Genomic DNA, 18,183 nt, shown 5'->3' with positions numbered 1-18,183 from the left:
AGACCTAAGAGCAGGAGAAAAAAAGAGGAAAAAAAAAAGGTTATTGAAAGATTATTTCAGATACTGAATGAATTGTAATGAATCTATAATTCTGATCTACTACTTTACTTGACTAACTAAAATTAATTTATATTGTCACAGTTTTATTGGTTCTTTAGAATGTGTCATGGATAGATGTGTTCTGTCATTGCTGTCATTTTTCTTTGGATTTACTATCACCTATTGGCTCCAGCTAGCATAAACTGCTGCAAATATCACACAGAAAAACACCTTTGAATAAGTCGCCTTTTGGAACAATAACGTTATTCCCAAAGCAAACAACTGAGTTAGCATCAAGCAACCAATAGTGACACGTACACCTTTAAATCTGCCAGTATGCTTTATGCTCCCTTAGCAGCACATTGCTCAGTGTCAGCAAACTTGAGACTTCAGAAGCCCTTCAAAGAACAACAATTAAAAGAGGCACAAGAAAGCACACACACAGATGAACTGCGATGAAGCCTGATTATGCCGTCATTTTTTCTCCAGCCCCCTGGCTGCCCAGCACCCCACAAGTGACTGACACCAACTGGCAGCACAGCCACTCACCAACCACTGACCTGTGGCATCAGAAGACGCTTTTGCATCCTGAAACATGTTGTCACTGTCACTAAAGTTAGCACTCGGAAAGCGCCTTAAGCTGTGTTATTCTGCTCATAAAGTCATTGGGGATAATTAGGAGAAGCTCAGAGCTTAGGCTTCACCCTCCCTGTATCCAAATCAAACATTCATAAATGTATGCAAAGTGTGCATTATCTTCCACCTCCCTCAGTAGGGAGTGACAGCTCTCTTTTGAGAAACCCAAAAGGAAGATGACAGCCACAGGCTCCAAGCTCAGGCTCTTGTACCCCTCTGAGCAGACACCAAGGCATGCCGTAACCCCAAGGCATCAGCCCAGTGGGAACTGCAGCCAGCAGCCCAGCACAGAACCCAACCCAAGGAGGGCTCCCAGCCCACGGTGCTTTTCACCTTCCTGAGCACTTAGAATTAGAATTCCTTAGTTTTAGGATTTGGAAATGATACCATTTTGACATACTTTAAAGAATAAGCTACCTGAAAGGCAGATTGCAAGATTCACAGTGACTGAATATGAAGTAACACGGCTGCCAAATTAAATGGCTGTGGTGTTCAAAGAGGATGCAAACAAGTCCATTAAAGCATCGCCATCTGGACATGGGGGACTGGAAATGGTGGGGGCGGGAGCCTCTGTCCTCCCCAGGGAGACACAGTGCCTTGTGAGACCATCATTACCTTTATTATTTACACTACAGCACTGACATTTTACTGACAGACAAAAGGCCAGAAGCCCTGCTCTTGGGAATGAGGACAGAGTAAAGCCGTACAACCAGCACCAGCCCCAGTGCCCAGTTTCTCCCCTTGTTTGGGGAAGGGAGGAGATCACAAATCTGGGAGCTCTCCCTGCAATAAGCAGTGATGAACTGGAAACACTCATGCAGTGACAGCCACAACACTAAGCAGTGGTACCTGCATGTGATAACAGGCTATCAGATGGAGAGGACTGTGAAGGAAGGTCAGTCTGTGACTAGCAGTGTGAAATAAGCAGGTAAGAACCAGCAACAGCATGAAATACCCCATTCCTACTTAACCTTTACTGATGACTTTCATTTTCCTCTGCATTATGGCTGTAGAAATGAACATTTTAACTCGTGTATGGGTGGCTCTTTGCACTATTTCAGAGAGATGCAGACTGTCAGCCCAATGTGGAACCATCTATTGAGCAGTCAGATCACTTTTTCCTTCCATTTTCATTAGGTTCAAACCCATACTCCACCTGAGCAGGTACCATATGATAGATACCAGCAATAACAGCTCCAGAAGGCAGCAAGCAATGGGAAAAAAAACCACGGGTAAACATTTACCACAAAGAAGAACTATTGGCTTCCTTCCCCTCTGATGCTCCAGGCGGGCCAGAGCACCAGAATTTGGGTTCACTCAAAAACTCCCTCCAAGCAGAAGCACCCCCAGTTACTGCAGCCTGACAGCGTGCTGCCTCCTCAGAAAACCTGCTCTCACTGCCTGTGTCATCATGGAGAAGAAACAACCTCAATCTGACACATTTTATTTCAAAACTGGGGCAGGCTAGCAGCTCACACATTAACCACTGCTGAGCTAAACAGATCGGCGGTGCTTTACTGTTCTGCCGTAATGTGATTGCCAGCAGTTGCATTATTGGACTCTTATTTTGCTCAAGCATGGTCCTAATTCATGTAAAATTAATTAAAAAGGCAAGAAAAAAGGCCTGACAAATAGGAATGTGCCAAAAGCCAGTCCCTTACTACTTCAACTGCCATCTTCAGACTACCTAGAAGAAATCCAGGGTCCGACAGCAGAGAACGCCATCCTTTGCACTGCAGAAGCAGCATTAATCCCATTTTCTTGCTTAACTCAGAGCTTAAAGTTGGAAAGAAAACTCATTCCTAGAGATTTTTCAGGTGTTGTTTTCTAATAAAAATGGAAGTCTTTCCTGTGAACTGAGCAGAAGCAAGTCTCACCAACTGAAAACGAAACTCTCATACGCAGCACTCATCTACAACCAAAAGATCTTGAATCTGACAGATAACCATTCACATGCATTTCTTTAATGAAGAAACTTTCCAGCTTATTGTTACGCTAGGAAATAAGCCTCAAACAAGAACACATTCATTATCCAGGTTGGAAGCAGCTTTGCAGCAACCGGGTCTCATGGGAGATGTCCCTGCCTATAGCAGAGGGGCTGGAACGAGATGATCTTAAAGGTGCCTTGCAACCCAAACCGCTCCACGATTCTATGATCTACAAATCCCTGCACTAAGGCAGTGTGAGGTGCAGTTTATTTAATGCAGTTCTCAGCACTGAATCCTCACCTTCCAAACACTTCTTCCATAGCATAAAGCCCTGGATGTGAATACAGAAGTCGGAGAAACTTCTGAGAAGGATCACCAGGTTTTAATTAGCTGGCTGCTGTTTATTTTTACAAAGCGCGTAACCAAATTTGCTTTTGTCTTTTAATACAGAGGAAGAAATAGGTTAGTATTCATTGTGGATAATTATCTCAAAAAGCTCGGCTCATGTTTCTGCACAATGCTTTCCGAGGTACGCAGACAAATTATAGCAGCCACTATCAGTACCCTTTCACAATGTTTCACAATGCCATATTTTGCAGAAGCTATTTATTCTTTGCTTTGTCCTCGACAATGCTTTAAATCAATTGCTGATTTGTCTGGATAATTAACAGCCCAAATCCAATTCTTCACAGATGAACTGGAGCGAGTTTGAGTATCAGAGAATGCAGCTATTCATCAGCAGACAGTCCTCACTCAATGGCTTAAATTTTACTGCACGCTGAAGATGATGCAATTACCAAGCTTGAAAGGAATGTAATCCACACCACCAAAGAAAACGTTCATAGCAGTATGATCAGTGAAGGATAAACAGGAAAGCAATATTTTACCATTACAAGAAACAAAAGTACTGATCTGCAAAACCCAACTGCCTACATAATGCACCACTACGCTGAGAAACAGTAGGCAGTTAAATAGAAAACTCATTATGGAGAGAGATGGATTAATCTGGTACTCTAAGGTGGCTATCGTTAGTCCATTCATATCAATCTAATTCTCATTGTTATTATTACAAGCAAACTGATGGCAAGTGATTTTTATCTCATCCCTCCAAAAGATTCACCTGAACTCTTCCTGCCTTTTGACTTCTCCAGTCAAAACGTTGCCCAAAAGCTCCGCAGATCTGGCAGTGCAGGACTCACTTTGGGCTACGACCGTGCAGACTGCAGCCAGCAGCCCCGTAACAACTTCTGATGGCCCACCGAGTGCTCTGCATCCTCCCAGCCAGCAGCAGCGCTCACCCTCCAAATCCCAGAACTTCATCCCAGACACAGTGTGCTTTCCTGCCTTCCCTCTGAGTTCTCCCAAATGATGAGCACAGTGTTTAACTTCCCAGCAAGCACAGACTGGAAAGCAGATCTCCAGCCAATCACACCCAGAACACAAGGCACAAACACCTTTCCAGGCAAATAAACTGCTGTAGCCAGAAGACATGGGGCAACAGAAGTTACTGTAGGAAGAAAAGAACTTACCGTTTTGGCTTGTTTTTAAGATAGATTAACATAGATGGAAAAAAATAAGAGTATCCTTAAGATGAGCCTTTCTTTAGGTTCCCTTCACTGGCTTTTCCAATGGAAAAACATTTCAATTTCTGCTGGTATTCAGCTACTCCTTTTGTTGAAAGCAAATTTCCTGTACATTAACGGTGATTATACCTGCTGTATTTCACATGACCAACCTTCTATTTTTTCATCAACTATATAGGATCATTTGGAGCTACTTTACATGTCGCCATGGATCTGTCTATACCTTTCAAGTCATTTTCCCACCAGCAGATTTAATGTCTTTTTGCCTCACCACTGAAGCCGCTGATGCCATGTTGATAAACCAGTGACATGTTCAACTTGTGTACTTGCTCCTCACCTTTCCTCCCTCTGCTTCTCTCAGCTGAGCAACCTGAATGCCCCACAAGTGCCTGCAGGAGACGGCAGCAATGTGGACCAGGCCACTGTGTTCAGGATACTCTTCATTTGCACAGCATGATGTGAGAGTATTTTGACCCAAACCACACAGTGTATAACACTGCCTTCTAACCACAGCTTTCACTCCTTTTCTCTGGGTAAGGTTCAAACTAGCAGTAGGTGCACAGTCTGAGACTTGCAAATGCCCCCAGGAGTTAAGTAAGCGGCTTAAATAAACCCACATCACATTAATTCAACACAGATTCCCATACTATTGGGAACTCCTTAGTTCATTTCCATGTAGAGAGAGATGAAGGAAAAGCAGAATTTACCCTACTTTGAAATATTCTCTTACTCTTTGCTCAGCCTACCTCAAACATAAAACTGCTGTACTTTGGGCACGCAAGTGCAAGAATAAACCTGGATGTACTGCTTAGATTATTGCACTGTCAAATGACTACTTCAGGACTCCAGATTGTCAGACTGCATTTCTCCATGTCAAAATAATAACAGGAAAAAGTTAATCAAACATTTTCATTGGAAAACTGCTCAGAACAGGCACAAGAGGCCGCTGCTCCGAAAACACACAGGTAGAAATGATTTATTTTCATATAAAAGAGAGATCTTTCAAGTCATACATTCTAGAAACACTTTGTTTCAAGAACACTCGAGATACAGCTAAGCTTGAATGTTGTGAACGTTTTGTCCTCAACTTGCAAAGGTGACACTATGTAATCTAACGTGATTCCCCTGCCTTGATCTAACCGTGCAGAAGATCGTCACCAAATGAGATCATTTTCTTTGCCCATCTTTTCTTGCTATTTTCCAGTTGCCTTCCTAAGCACAGGGGTGCTTGAGAGCTCCTCAGGCTCTGAACCTCCACCGTAGTGATTTTTCATTTCCCATGAACACTGATGATAATAAGCGGAGTCTGAGCAAATTTCAACAGAGTGAAGCAAAAAAAAGAACTCATTGCAGCAGACAGATACTCATCTCCTGAAGCAGACAAGAGAACTAATTATAAACATGAAGCTCAGTGATGAGAAAAAAATTAATTACTGAGAATTACTTTCACTGAATGCCAATTTGCTAATTCTAGCACAATAACCAAAAGCATGAAACAAGCATTTCCCAAACAGTCTCACCCTCTCGGACACTGCTGGAGCAGCAGAAGAGCTTTAATGCCCCTGTTCCACCTGCCCCAGGTGCTAGGAACCCACCTGCAGGATCTCACAGAAGACCCAAATAATGACAGCAAAAAGCCCACATAGGGACCCATTCCAAACCTCACCTGTAGCGAAGCAAAACTGACGCAAACACGAAATACAATCAGAAAGTCAAAATCTGGTGCAAATATTGGATAGAAGATATTCCCCAGTACTCCGCTACCACGGTAAAAACCACCAACTGTCAGGCCTTTCTCCAGTCTTGGTCCTCCATGACCTAAATATTCACTGATTAGCACTTCTGTGCGTTTAACTCTTCAAGGGCCCAATCCTCTAAGAAATGAACCTCCAGCCTCTCCATCCAGACTGCTGAAAATGAACAAAAACTACTGCTCCTTTATATGGGAGGCTTCCCATCTCACAAGGGCAGGCTGTGAGCTCCATTAGTCCCCTGCATATCACACCAACCTATATGATAGCTCATGGCAACTGCTGTTCGCTCTGCTTCTCGTGCCAACAATTCCAAAGCAGTACAGTTTTACAAACTATATTCAACATTCAACAGCAGAAAGGGTGACGGAGCACAGGATCAGGCTGCGCAGAGAGTTCGCGCAGTCTCCTTCCCTGGAGATACTCAGTACCCACACAGACACTTTCCTGTGCAACCTGCTGTAGGGAACCCACTTTAGCAGGAGGCTCCAGCCTTCAGGATCTCCAGAGGTCCCTTCTAGCTCTTCTATGAAAGACCTGTGCTAGAGGGCAGAACTTCATACAGATGCTGGCAGTGGGACTAGAGATTCAGATTTATACTGATATAATATACTGATATATATACTGATCCCCATCCATTGCATGGGGAAAAGGCCGCCCACTGATGGGAGCCAGCACAAGGAGACCGCAGCTCCCAGAAAGCAGAACCGAGCCACTATGCTTTCCCCACCTCGCCACATTGCAGAGCACATCAGCATTCTGCACCCAGCAGAGCCCAGTCGCAGCACAAATCACCTCTGCAAACAAATCAACACAGATTCATCCTCTTCCCTCCCCAGACCAAAGCGTCAGTTGTTCAAAGAAAGCAACCCACATTAAAACCAACCCGTCTTTGATACACCAAATAGGTTGAGACCTACAGTTATTTCAGTGAAGCATTTCCGTCAGATGCATCATTTTGGAGGCAAGGGGTTTTTAATGCCACATCCACATTTTTAGTAGAAATAACGCTTCAACAGATCCCATGCTTAAGTGATGATGCTCTGTTTGGGTTTCCATTTGGAAAACACAACTGCAGAAAACTCTGTGGGTTTTTTCCCTCAAAACAACTCTATAAAAACAAGATTCAGTTTTAGCAACAAACTGTGAATCACCCATGGTAGCGAATTTATCAGTTATGTTGGGGGAGCAGGCAGACACCCTGTTTCTTAGGGAATCAATAAACATTTAATTAATATAATTAAAGAATTTTGGACCTGGCCCGAAGTGCTTCGTGGCAGTTCATATATCAGCACTCCCCATGTACCAAGGAAAAGACCAAGCAGAAGGAATGCACTGCACGCTCTGCCAGTGTTGGGCAGAGCAAATACAGGCTGTCCCTAAAAAAGTGCAAAAAATGTGATTGTATTCGGTACCTGGAAAGCTTGAAATAAAGTATTTCTTTACTCCACACAGAAACTGACAAAATGAACAGAAAGATATCTATGTCTACATAACTCTCTCTCTCTCTATATATATATCTATCTTGGTTTGATGCACCAGAGGCTCTTACAGTACAGCTGCTAACTTTACATGGAGTAAATAGTGTCATTTCAATCTCCGGGATCCTTAAACACCAAGAATGCTGCAAGCCACTGGGGATGTCAATCTGCTCTACTCCCATTGGACCTTCAGACATCTATAGAGGGTTTGGATTTCATTACAGCATCAAGGCCATCTCAAGCCATGGGAATAAGGGGAAGTAATTTATTCTTAGAAGAAAGACAATTATCCTCCTGGTTCACTCAACAAAGAATTTAATTGACACAACCACCACATTTAACTCCAGTATCACTACATACACAGAGCAGATGAGAAGCAAAGGGAGTGACAGGAGCAGCTGAAATCTATTTCTGATCCCATCTTTTTTTCTCTTTTCTTTTCAATGTTATTCCCAAATTCATGACTTTCAAGTTCTTGCCTCTAGCATTCAAGGTACATTTCCTAACTTTAAGGCTCTTGAAAGCAAGATGCGAAACCACAAAAATCTGTACAACCTGACTCCTGCAGATTCTTGCTCTTACTTGTTGTTCTCATCACTGATTTATCTCATTGCTTTGGGCCTCTGACTCAAATGAAATCTCTGCTCAGATACTCAAGATGTATAACCAAAAAACTGGATTTTCTGCACAGTTGCTGTATTTGAAATGATAACATCAAGAAACAGTAAGGAAAAGGGGAAATAATGTCAGGTAGACATGAAATTTGTCAAAGAACACAATTCTACGCAGCTCCAGATAATTCCTTACTCTTCCAGTACTTAAGAAAGAAAAAGCCGTTATATGACTTGTGCATCAGTAAGTAAAACATTAGGTTGATAGGAACAGAGGGGGAAACCTCCAGCTCTTAGTTTTCCCATGTCAGGCAAGTGCAGTAACACAGCAAAGACAAAAGTCATGTTGCATTTGCTTTTCAGTTGACTTAATAATAAGACATGCCCACAACTCAGCCACAAGAGCAGCTAAGTCCATATGTTGTAGGAAGATGTCAGCTCGAGATTCACATATGATAAGGCACAAGAACCAATTGCAATGTTTACTTCAACTTAATCCAAATTACAATGTATTTTTTTCCCATCAGTAAGTATGCGGCTATCTTACAAGTATTTAATTCTGCCACCCCTAAATACCAGCCCTAATGTAAGCCTATGTCTAAATTCACGCATATGCCAACAGCTGTGGGAATGGAGACCACAGTCACTGCCTTTCTTGCACACCCTCTCTTCTTGTACACCCTCTCTGACCCATTTTCTTGCTTCTTTCTATACAGTGCCAGCACTTCAGAAGAGCTTGAGGTGCCCTGCACAGTCCAACCCCCAGCAAGCTGGAAAAAACCATACAAGGTAAAACTGAAGTCCCTCGGAAAGAGGGAAACTGAAGACAAATTTCACCTCACCTCAGACAGTGTATCTTTAGCAAGTCTCTGTGAGTGGAGAGGAGCAGCCTGCATCACACTTTGCTAAAACCTCCAAGCACTTCCCTTGCACGTGGCGCATTCAGTACCATTCAGCAAAGAAAAGAACTGCCTCTTGACCATAATCTGATTTCTCCTTCACAGCCCAAATGCTCATGCTATATTCCAGCCATATCTGAACACAGATATTGTTATACATCAGTTTACATGTAACTTTCAGAAGTGATGCCACAACTGCACAGAACCAGGCAGGAGCTCAGCAGAAGTTTTTTGGGGCTGCAATACCAGAATCACAGGAAATGCAGCCACCTACTCCTGGCTGCAGGTCCTCATGTCCCTGTTCGGATTCCATCTGAGCTGCACTGTGCACTGTATATATCACAGCACTTAGCCGAAAAGCCCCACAGATACAATGTACACTAAAAGCTGGATAACATCGAGTACGGAACCAACAAGAGCTGTAAGATATTCCCTCCCACATCTCAGAGAACGCACAAATAAATATTTAGAAAACAACAAAACACAGAAGGGGCGGAGGGAGAATCTGATCCAGGTCCCCGTGTTGTCATGGTGACTTCACAGCCATTATGTACTTCAGACACATTTAGAGGAAAGCTACATTTTTACCCCTCCCCAACCAAATAACGCAAGGAGAAACAAAAATCTGGCCAGCTTGTCACCAATCAATTGAATGGCAGCACAATTCTTTGCTCAGGCCCCCCTCAAGTATTTTAATAAATACTATAATTGCTCCGTGATGCATGTACTCAGCATAAAAAAGGACATAAGCAGAAAACTAGAACTAATACTCTGCCAAATCGGTTTCTTCTAGCAAAATGAAAATACAGTTTGAAACGTTTCTGACAATGCTCGGACAGGTTTCTGCCTTCAGAATACTTAAAACATCATTACTTACAACATCATTTCATTCCTCCCCGTTTGCAGATGCTGTCTGCAAGCAATTGGTTTTCCTTTAACAAGTACTACCAGTTCCACATGCTGCTCTTATCACACACAGCAATCAAACAGCCTTAGCCCAAATATAAGAAAATCCTCCCAACAAATGCCACACAAATACAGATTTCAGAAAAGCATGCAGAGATGATAAAATCAATCCGGCTCATTACAGCAGCAAACACAGCCAGTGCTTTACTACCAGCTTCTCGACTGCTCCCATTGAAGATGCACTGCTAAATGCATGGACACCAAGCAGCCGCAAATGCACAATGAAGCCAAAGAGCAGACATCTGTTAAGGCACCATTTTCTCTGTGATACCTGAGCAGACATTACCGAGCCCACAAACAACACGATTTCAGCAGCTCGCAGGCTTACCAGCGGCGCACCCGCACAGCCCGGCCAGCCATCTGCCCGCTGCCACCTCGAGATGGGTAGGAAACTGCCACGTCCACTTCACGGAAGGAGCGCTCCGATAGCCCCCACCCTCCAAGTTAATCAATTAATGAAGCAAGACTGTTTGTCCTTACTAGGCACCGTACGGACACTAGGTCACTTGAAGGTTGCCCGTTCTTTCCTGCTGTAGGGCCTCCCAAATAACAAACGCCCATCCAAATTCAGCTTTTTTTTTTTTTTTATTCATTCAAAGCTGCAGGAATACCCTCAGCCCTTGACAATGCCAGCATGCATGATGAAAGAGCAAAAGTAGTTTGGAGGCTGCCGAAAGCCGGCCCCGGGTTTCCATGGCAATAGGCGGAGGGGAGTGAGGGGAGGGGGCTGCGGTGCTGACAGGCCGCGCTGATGGCTGCGTGGGGCCCGGCGGGAGCGGACCACCAACACCACCAACACCACCAGCAGCACCCTGTCTTCTTCCACTGTCACTGAACCTCCCACAGATGAACTGCACCCTGTTACATGCAGCACTTTGGGGTGTGACGGGGAATGCTGGCTGAGGCACGTGCTTCCCACCAGCCCTGCAAGGAGGAGCTGAAGAACTGGGAAAGAACTTATTCACATACTGGTGTTTGCACCAATGGCAATTCCTGTTCAATTGCAATTAAAAATTAGCTGGCAAGGATGAACCTGTTGCAGAGCCAAGACTGTAGCAGGGATGACCAGTCTCAGGCAGGCTTGATAAGGAGCATCAGCTTATCACTACAGCGCAGCAAGCAGTGCCACTGCTGGCATTACTGTGTGTATTTTAAAGTACACCAGGCAGTGATTCTGTTACTGGTGGCAGCAGACAGGAGAAGCGCTGAGTTACAGCAGGGCAGTGCTGGTGCTGTGGTGAGACCCCAACTCATCCCCACTGGGTCATTACAGCTCCTCTTAGAGACCCACCAAAATAATGCAAGGCAGACTAAAGCCTGGCACTAAAATCCCAGCAAGGCAGGCTAATACAGTCTAATTGCTATGGGTTTATAGCACTGGTTAATGTACTAAAAGTTAAAAATAAGTTAGAGATGACACTTCATGTCAGCTATATTAGTGCATACACTGGGCTGAGGATGGGCTCATGTACATACAGCTTTCACTAAATACAATTTTAAATGTCCCTGTTAGCACGATGATGATCTCAGGCTAAATGCAGAATACAATGAAGCACAAGAGAGATGCACATGGCCACCACATGCACTGACAGCAGCACAATCAGTCAGACTGACACAACACTTGCTCTCATCAGTTCACCATTAACTACTACTAAAGTAATGTATTTCAGTTCTGCATGCTAAGGAGTACCCATTCACTACCTCTGAGCATGCAGGAATTGCTGAAGGTCTTTTAATAACAGCTGTCAAATAGCACACCAGCCAGATCTCTTGCCTCAGCACAGGCATCAGGACACCTGTGTCACACCAGGCCCCTCGGGATCTGTAAGCACAGCAAACAGCAGCACAGCAGCTAAAGGGAATCCGCTCTAAATTCCACGGTATATTTACTTACCATTTCCAGCAGGCTTATTTAGAAAGGGGAAAGTTAAGCACAAAATGGAGCTGATGGCCATATGAATGTCCAGCTGCAGTGTTGAGTCAAGGTTAAGACACCGTGAGAAAAGCAGAGTCAGCTGGGCATGAAGCTGGAAAAGCCCAGTCTGGCTACAGGGATTTCACGTAGAAAAACCCCAGCTGGGAGTGGTCCTGGTCCCACAGCTGCTCCAATACACCCAAAGCAGCTGCCTTCTCTTATCTCCCTGCTCTTCCTCTGGGTCCCACATGGGAAAACATGGTGGCACTGGGATATAAGTGGTCTCTCCCACTGCTGTGGGGAGAAACCCCCCTAACCTGGGCTCCCTTCTGACTCCTGCCGCTGCACTGATTTCCTCTTTGGTTTGAGGTGACAAAATGACAGTAATCCGTCTTGTGCAAGACCAGCTTCTTTTCTGAGAATTAAAAGATGTTTTCCCTAACAACATTTCACAGCATGAAGATGAAACAATTTTCTATGTATATATACATCATTCCTAAAATGCACACTGCAGCACTCTATGTCCCCTGCCCAGTGACAGACACAATCCAATGGCCTGATGGCTTCACCACGTGTCCCCTCCCCACATGGAGAGCAGGCTACTTGGCTAGCAAGGTTTTGTCAAGCTGAAAGTAAAAAAAAAAAAAAGAAGAAGAAAAACAAACAAAAAGCCAGATATATTCTGCATCCCTTGACTCCTTCATCCATCTACCTGGTTTGAAATGAGACTGCAGTCCCAAGAGCGGTGAGGGACAGGCAGCACAATGGCAAAGCCTTACTTCCTTTGCTTCCTCAGGAAACCAGATTAAAGAGTTGCTGCTGATACTGGGGAAGCTCAGCCGGCCCAGGGGAATTTGGCCAGGAGTAGCTCAGATGTATTATTCTTTTTGTTAAAAGGTAGACTGGCAGTGGGAGACAAAGGTTGCAACTGAGGCACAGCAGAAGGCCAAGAAACTGCTGCAGGAGCACATATTCTAAGTCAAAGAAAATATACCCTTATACGTGTCTATAAAAATCACATACGTACAGGTATGTCTGGAAATGATGGCCAGGGTGTTTCTTCAAACACTCCCTGAACAAATAACAAAGCATTACTGCTTCCAGCCTCCGTAACAGCTAAACAGCAAGACTCCCACAAGCCTGCATTCCCTTGATTAAGAGGCTAGGATCACTGTGCTCCGGTGAAGTAACACGCATCCTGCCACATCTCCTAGTAACAGGGCACAATATCAGATGTGCAAAGCTGAGAAAAGGAAAAATAAAAATCAAACCAACAGACTTCGGTCTGTTATTGAGAAAGACAAAGTAGAACAGAAATGACAAGCGAATGGCCAGTTATGAGTCTGTAATCTGCTTGGAGCTTTTTATGAGAATTGTTCACACTCAAAGTAATGAGGAATTAATCTCTTGGTTGCTGGCAGCCCTCAGATTGCTGATAACCTCTTCCTGGTGGGAAAAATATAGATATCTAATTAAAAACAATTAAAAAAAAAAGAGGCTATTGATAAGGATAAACTGAGACTTCATATCATGTATGCAGCAAAAGAGGGAATGAGGAGATCCCTGACACTTGTTCACCACTTATTTAATAACCTGGTAACCCTATCCACCTGCGAGTGAAACAAAGGAAAGCTGTCAGCTTGCCTAATTACAACATCATATACTTGATACAGACCTATGATTGGCTGAGTATTAATAGCATCAGTCTCACTTGTATCAACTAATAGTATCGACTGCAGAAAAAAGTCACAACAACCCAAGGACAAAGTGACTCATTCTAACCAGAAAGTAACACTGTGCTAATGAACCTTTTTCTTTTTTTGAAGATACAAATAACTTTTAAATAACCAGCAAAAAATCATACTCGCATCTGAGCGCTATGCAAGAACATTGCATGAACACACTGCAGCTGCCCACATAAAACAACTAAGAGCCAAACGACACAGCAGCTCCTAAAAGCAGATTCAAGAGACAGCTGGCAGTTTGTAACATGTGCTTCTGTAATTCACTCCTGATCAAAGATGGCTGCGTTGGCAGAGACAACTCAGGATACCTTTCATGAGCCATTCAGTTTTTCCACACACTCTAACCCAAGTCCAAGCCATCAGAAATGAGGCTAAAGTCATTTTTTTTATGATTTATCTTTTTAAAAGTTGACTTTCCAAAACCTGCCTTATGTGTCCAGCGTTTAAAAACCTGTCTCTGCTAAATGCTAGCACTTCCTTCATGTATAACAGCAGAAAAGCTCCCCGTATGAGCACGTAGGGCTTTCAGATGCTGCCTAGAAACAAAGGCTGCTTTAAAATATTCATCAAAACACCTTCATCAAACACCATCATTTTTCCCCTTGAATCTGCAATTATTAGAGTTGCATTTCCAACTCCAAAGCGTGACTTTTGCAACCTGAAGTTTCTTTGGTCACATCAGCGTTGATTCGCAAGCTAAATTTTTTGATAGCTAAACACATTTTGAGAAGATGGAACTAGCACTGCTGCCAGCCAGCTACGCTGCCAGAATACAGCCCTGTGAGAACACAGCAGGTTACATTTCTGCCTAAGATATGCATTTTTCAAGCTGAGCATCCTCGAATTGGAGGGGGGTGACTGAGTGGCACAGCATGGAGCAGGATGCAGGCTGGGAGCAGCAGGACTCACTGCTGGCTCCCTCCCCACCTGCTGTTCTCCTGCTGGGAAGTTTGGGTGCACCAGCTGAATCTCATGGGATCTCAGCGGCTGCTCCCACAGATCCCTTTTTATTTTTTTAAAGGATAAATCAAGACTTTGAAAGTTGAAAGCAAGTTTATAATATTCCTTTTATAGAGGGAAATTAAACTATTGAATGCTGACAGTTAGGAGAGCTAGATGTCCCATCCCTGCAGACACCCAAGGTTGGGCTGCATGTGCTCTGAGCACCTGCTGGAACTGTAGTTGTCCCTGCTCAGTGGGGTTGGAGCAGATGGCCTTCAAGGGCCCCTTCCAACTCAAACAGCTTTCTGATTCCACATAATCGCCACTGAACCACCCAAATGACCTCCACAAACCAAACCACTGCTTTCCTAGACTTAAGCAAACGAAACAGAAAGTACTGGCTCCGGTCATATGGATTCATGCAACCTATTTCAGACACTTCCGCTTAAAATCCTGCAGAAAAGAAGTTCTATCACTTGCTGGGTGTAACTGGTATCAAGAGAAGGTTAAACATCCCAACTGATTCAGCTACTGAAAGTTTTAGAAGAAAAAAAATAAAGAAACAAAAAAAAAAAACTCAATTCTGCAATGAAACTTGATGCATCGGTCCTTACATAAAGATCCCTGATACATCCATTTTATACCACATACTCAATAGAGGTTTTAGATCTCATTGTACATAAACTGTAGCTCCAGGCAGTGCTGATAACCACCTTCAGCAACAAACACTGCAGTACAATTAAACAGAGCATTTCAGAAAAGCACGACAGGCCCCATGAGCCTATTTCAGTTCTCATTTTATTTACGTGGTCAGAAGTAGCTCTTCCATGAACTCCCAAACTTGTGTGTAATCATTGATGTGAACTTTATAACCGCTTGTAAAACATTCAGAAAAGAGGAACAAAGCTGGAAAGAAGAAACAACAAAACAGAACACACATATTTATTCACAGTTGACTTCCCAATTTCCAATTCGGGTTTATCAGGACAAAAACCCACAGACTCATTTCCTTCAGTTTCCAGTGAAACCCATTATTAAAACACAGAGTTTTAAATAGACCGTGACTTCACACAAAACACAAAGATAGTCTTTGTACAAGAGGAAACACACTTGTGTGCTCTGAATGGTGCATAACACTGAACAGCTTAGCAAGAGCATGAGGCAGGCCAAGTCTTTGTTAATTTTACATATACATAAACATTATATATACATAAACATTAAATAGAAATATATTGAATTCATACACAAGCGTATGTATGACAATAACTGTCTCGGTACCTTGACCATCATTCCCTTCAATAACTAGGAACCTACCAAGAGGTAGTTTGCTGCTCTTACAGTAATTGCTCACAACTAATTTAATGGATCGTGTGTTAAAGAGCGATAGGAACAAACAGTTATTCACAAATAACACGACAGGGGGGAAATCTCTTCCAAAACCTTCACACCCTGCTCCTATAGTGGACAGTGCAAGAGAGTGGCAAGCTGTTACTGCTCAGGTGTGAAGCTCTGCAGTCCTCCTGGTGTTACACAGACAGGCTGAAGAAGGCTCAACCACTTTTCCTTCTTGTGCACAGCTCGGCAATGAGGAGCACCAGCCCTTGCCCTGGGTGAAGCACTGATAGCTGCCTGTTGGACCAGTAGGCAGCTTTAATTTCATTATTACCACAAAAGCACCTAACAATCCCAAAGGAAAGCAGAGCCCAGTGAGATAGGCGCTGTACAAACACTTACTAAAACAGTCTTTGTTCACAGTCCAAACAGGGAATGCTTGAAAGTGAAAGAAGGGAAAAAAGTCCTGTGTTGCCAAGGTTTCCCAGCAGGAGCGGCTCAAGCAGGCGCTCCTGGCCAGGGCTCAGCCACCCTCTGGCAGCAGCTATCAGGTGAGAAAGTAAGTGGGGGCCTCGGCCCTCCCAACAAAGTCTGTAAGTGAAGCACATCTTGGATTCACACAACTCCTCACTGGCACACGGGCGGCAGGGAAATTTTGATGGGAATCCCCTGCTATAACACTGGCACAACATCACTAGTGCTACAGAAATCAAACCGTACATTAGTCATGCTCCCATGGAAGCAGAACGTGCAATTCTGCAGGGGAAAAAAAACAACACAAAGGAACACACAGAGAATCGACACCATGCAAAGAACTCAGCACCATAAAGGCGTTTCATGCAAGAAGTGAACACAGTATTCTGCCACACAGATTCATTTACACTGAGCACTAAGTATATTTGCTAAGAAATCACTCCCTTAAATGATTTAAATTGGTGCTTCCAGGAAAAGCTTTGAGGCTTTCAAAGCACTGGAAGCACTGGCTTCCTCTTCATGCTACGCTGGAGCACTCATTCCACAGCTGTCATTAGAAGTCTTAATGATCCAAAGGCCTTGTCCTGCACAAGCGTTGGACTGACGATCACAACTCGATTAAAAATTGATTCTAGATGTACCCACAGACACATGGGAAGAGACAGCCTGGCTCACGCATACACTTTTATTGAAGCAATACTCCGCAGGAACAGAGCTGTATGTTTCTAAGAACGCACACATACATACGTGATGCTCCAAAGAGAGACCAATTCTCATTCTGAAGCTCTGGCTAAAAAACCACCGTCTGGGCCAAAGGAAAGGCAATGTTCAGCAGACGCTCAGCAATGGCTGCACTGTGCGGTAACACGCATTTTGCACAAGCAAAGGTGAAAGAACTCCAGAGCAGCAGTCGAGGTGCTGAGCTGCTTTCAGAGCTCCTGCTGGGGCTGTTTTCCTCAGCAGAATGCCCAAAGGGAAGCATGGAGCTCCTGCTCCACGTACTCTGTTTTCATATGGATTCAAAGACAGTTAAAATGGTGTTAATCCAATGGCTCTGTGGAAAGCTGCACAGCAACAAAAAGACTGTCATTATATTAGCAATTTTTGTATGGACCATTGCTCCTCATATATGACAAACCTCTTGCATTCACAGCTTTTTTTGCAAACATCTGTATGTGTGCATGCTTTCATATCAAAGTCTTTTTTCCCCTCTTTCACATTTTCTTTCACTTTATGTAAAATGAAAGGCTACAATTCACTCAATTGCTCATTTCTCCACCAGGCTTAAGAGGTACAAATGACCTACATTCCTTGCCAGGAACCAGCAGCAGCACACTTGCCTGGCATGGCAAGCCAGCACGCCTTACTATGCCAAGGCAGAAGTTAGAGCTGCACTGACACAGGAAAAAGTCTGAGCACTCCTGGTAATTTCTATATTACATCAATCAAAAAGCAGTGCTCACACAAAGATCCGCACCGCGATGATCAGGAGAAGCCTGCACTTTCTACAGCATTCATCTCGGATTCTGGAATGTGTTCAATCGCAACTAACCAGGCTTAATGATAATCTTGTTATCACAAAAGACTTTTTCCCCCCAAATCCCAGAGCACTTTATGATGCAACATTTCTATCGCCATGGAATAACTGATCGATTACAGAAATTGCAATCACCTCCCAGCTGAGATGTAGCACGTTTTTTCTCAGGGGAAACAGACAAAGGAAACCCAAAGCGACAGGCTGAGTTCCGTGCTGCTGGCCAGCTGCTGCACTGCTGCAGCCACTGCAGCTCACAGGAGCACCACTGCTCAGACCAACCAGAGCTGCCCCAGACCCAAAGCAAGCTGAGTTCCTGTGACAGGATTTACTTTTGTTCTCTTGTT

General features: G+C 43.8%; 1 protein-coding gene across 2 annotated transcripts in view; it reads right to left on the bottom strand.

Annotated features, from left to right (window-relative positions):
- Positions 1-18,183, bottom strand: part of FGD3 (FYVE, RhoGEF and PH domain containing 3) — an 86,531-nt gene that overhangs the window by 50,044 nt on the left and 18,304 nt on the right. The window contains exon 1 of one of the 2 annotated variants that reach the window (XM_072347125.1): positions 10,223-10,742. The exons of the other annotated variant lie outside the window; for it this stretch is intronic. The gene's annotated coding sequence lies outside the window, so the exon portion shown is untranslated. Of the gene's footprint in view, positions 1-10,222; positions 10,743-18,183 lie in introns of those variants that run through there. 2 annotated transcript variants of the gene reach the window in all.

This window comes from Excalfactoria chinensis, chromosome 12 (assembly GCF_039878825.1).
Source record: "Excalfactoria chinensis isolate bCotChi1 chromosome 12, bCotChi1.hap2, whole genome shotgun sequence".
Taxonomy (NCBI): domain Eukaryota; kingdom Metazoa; phylum Chordata; class Aves; order Galliformes; family Phasianidae; genus Excalfactoria; species Excalfactoria chinensis.
The sequence above is the reverse complement of the archived record's forward strand: the minus strand, read 5'-3'. Positions and strand labels throughout refer to the sequence as shown.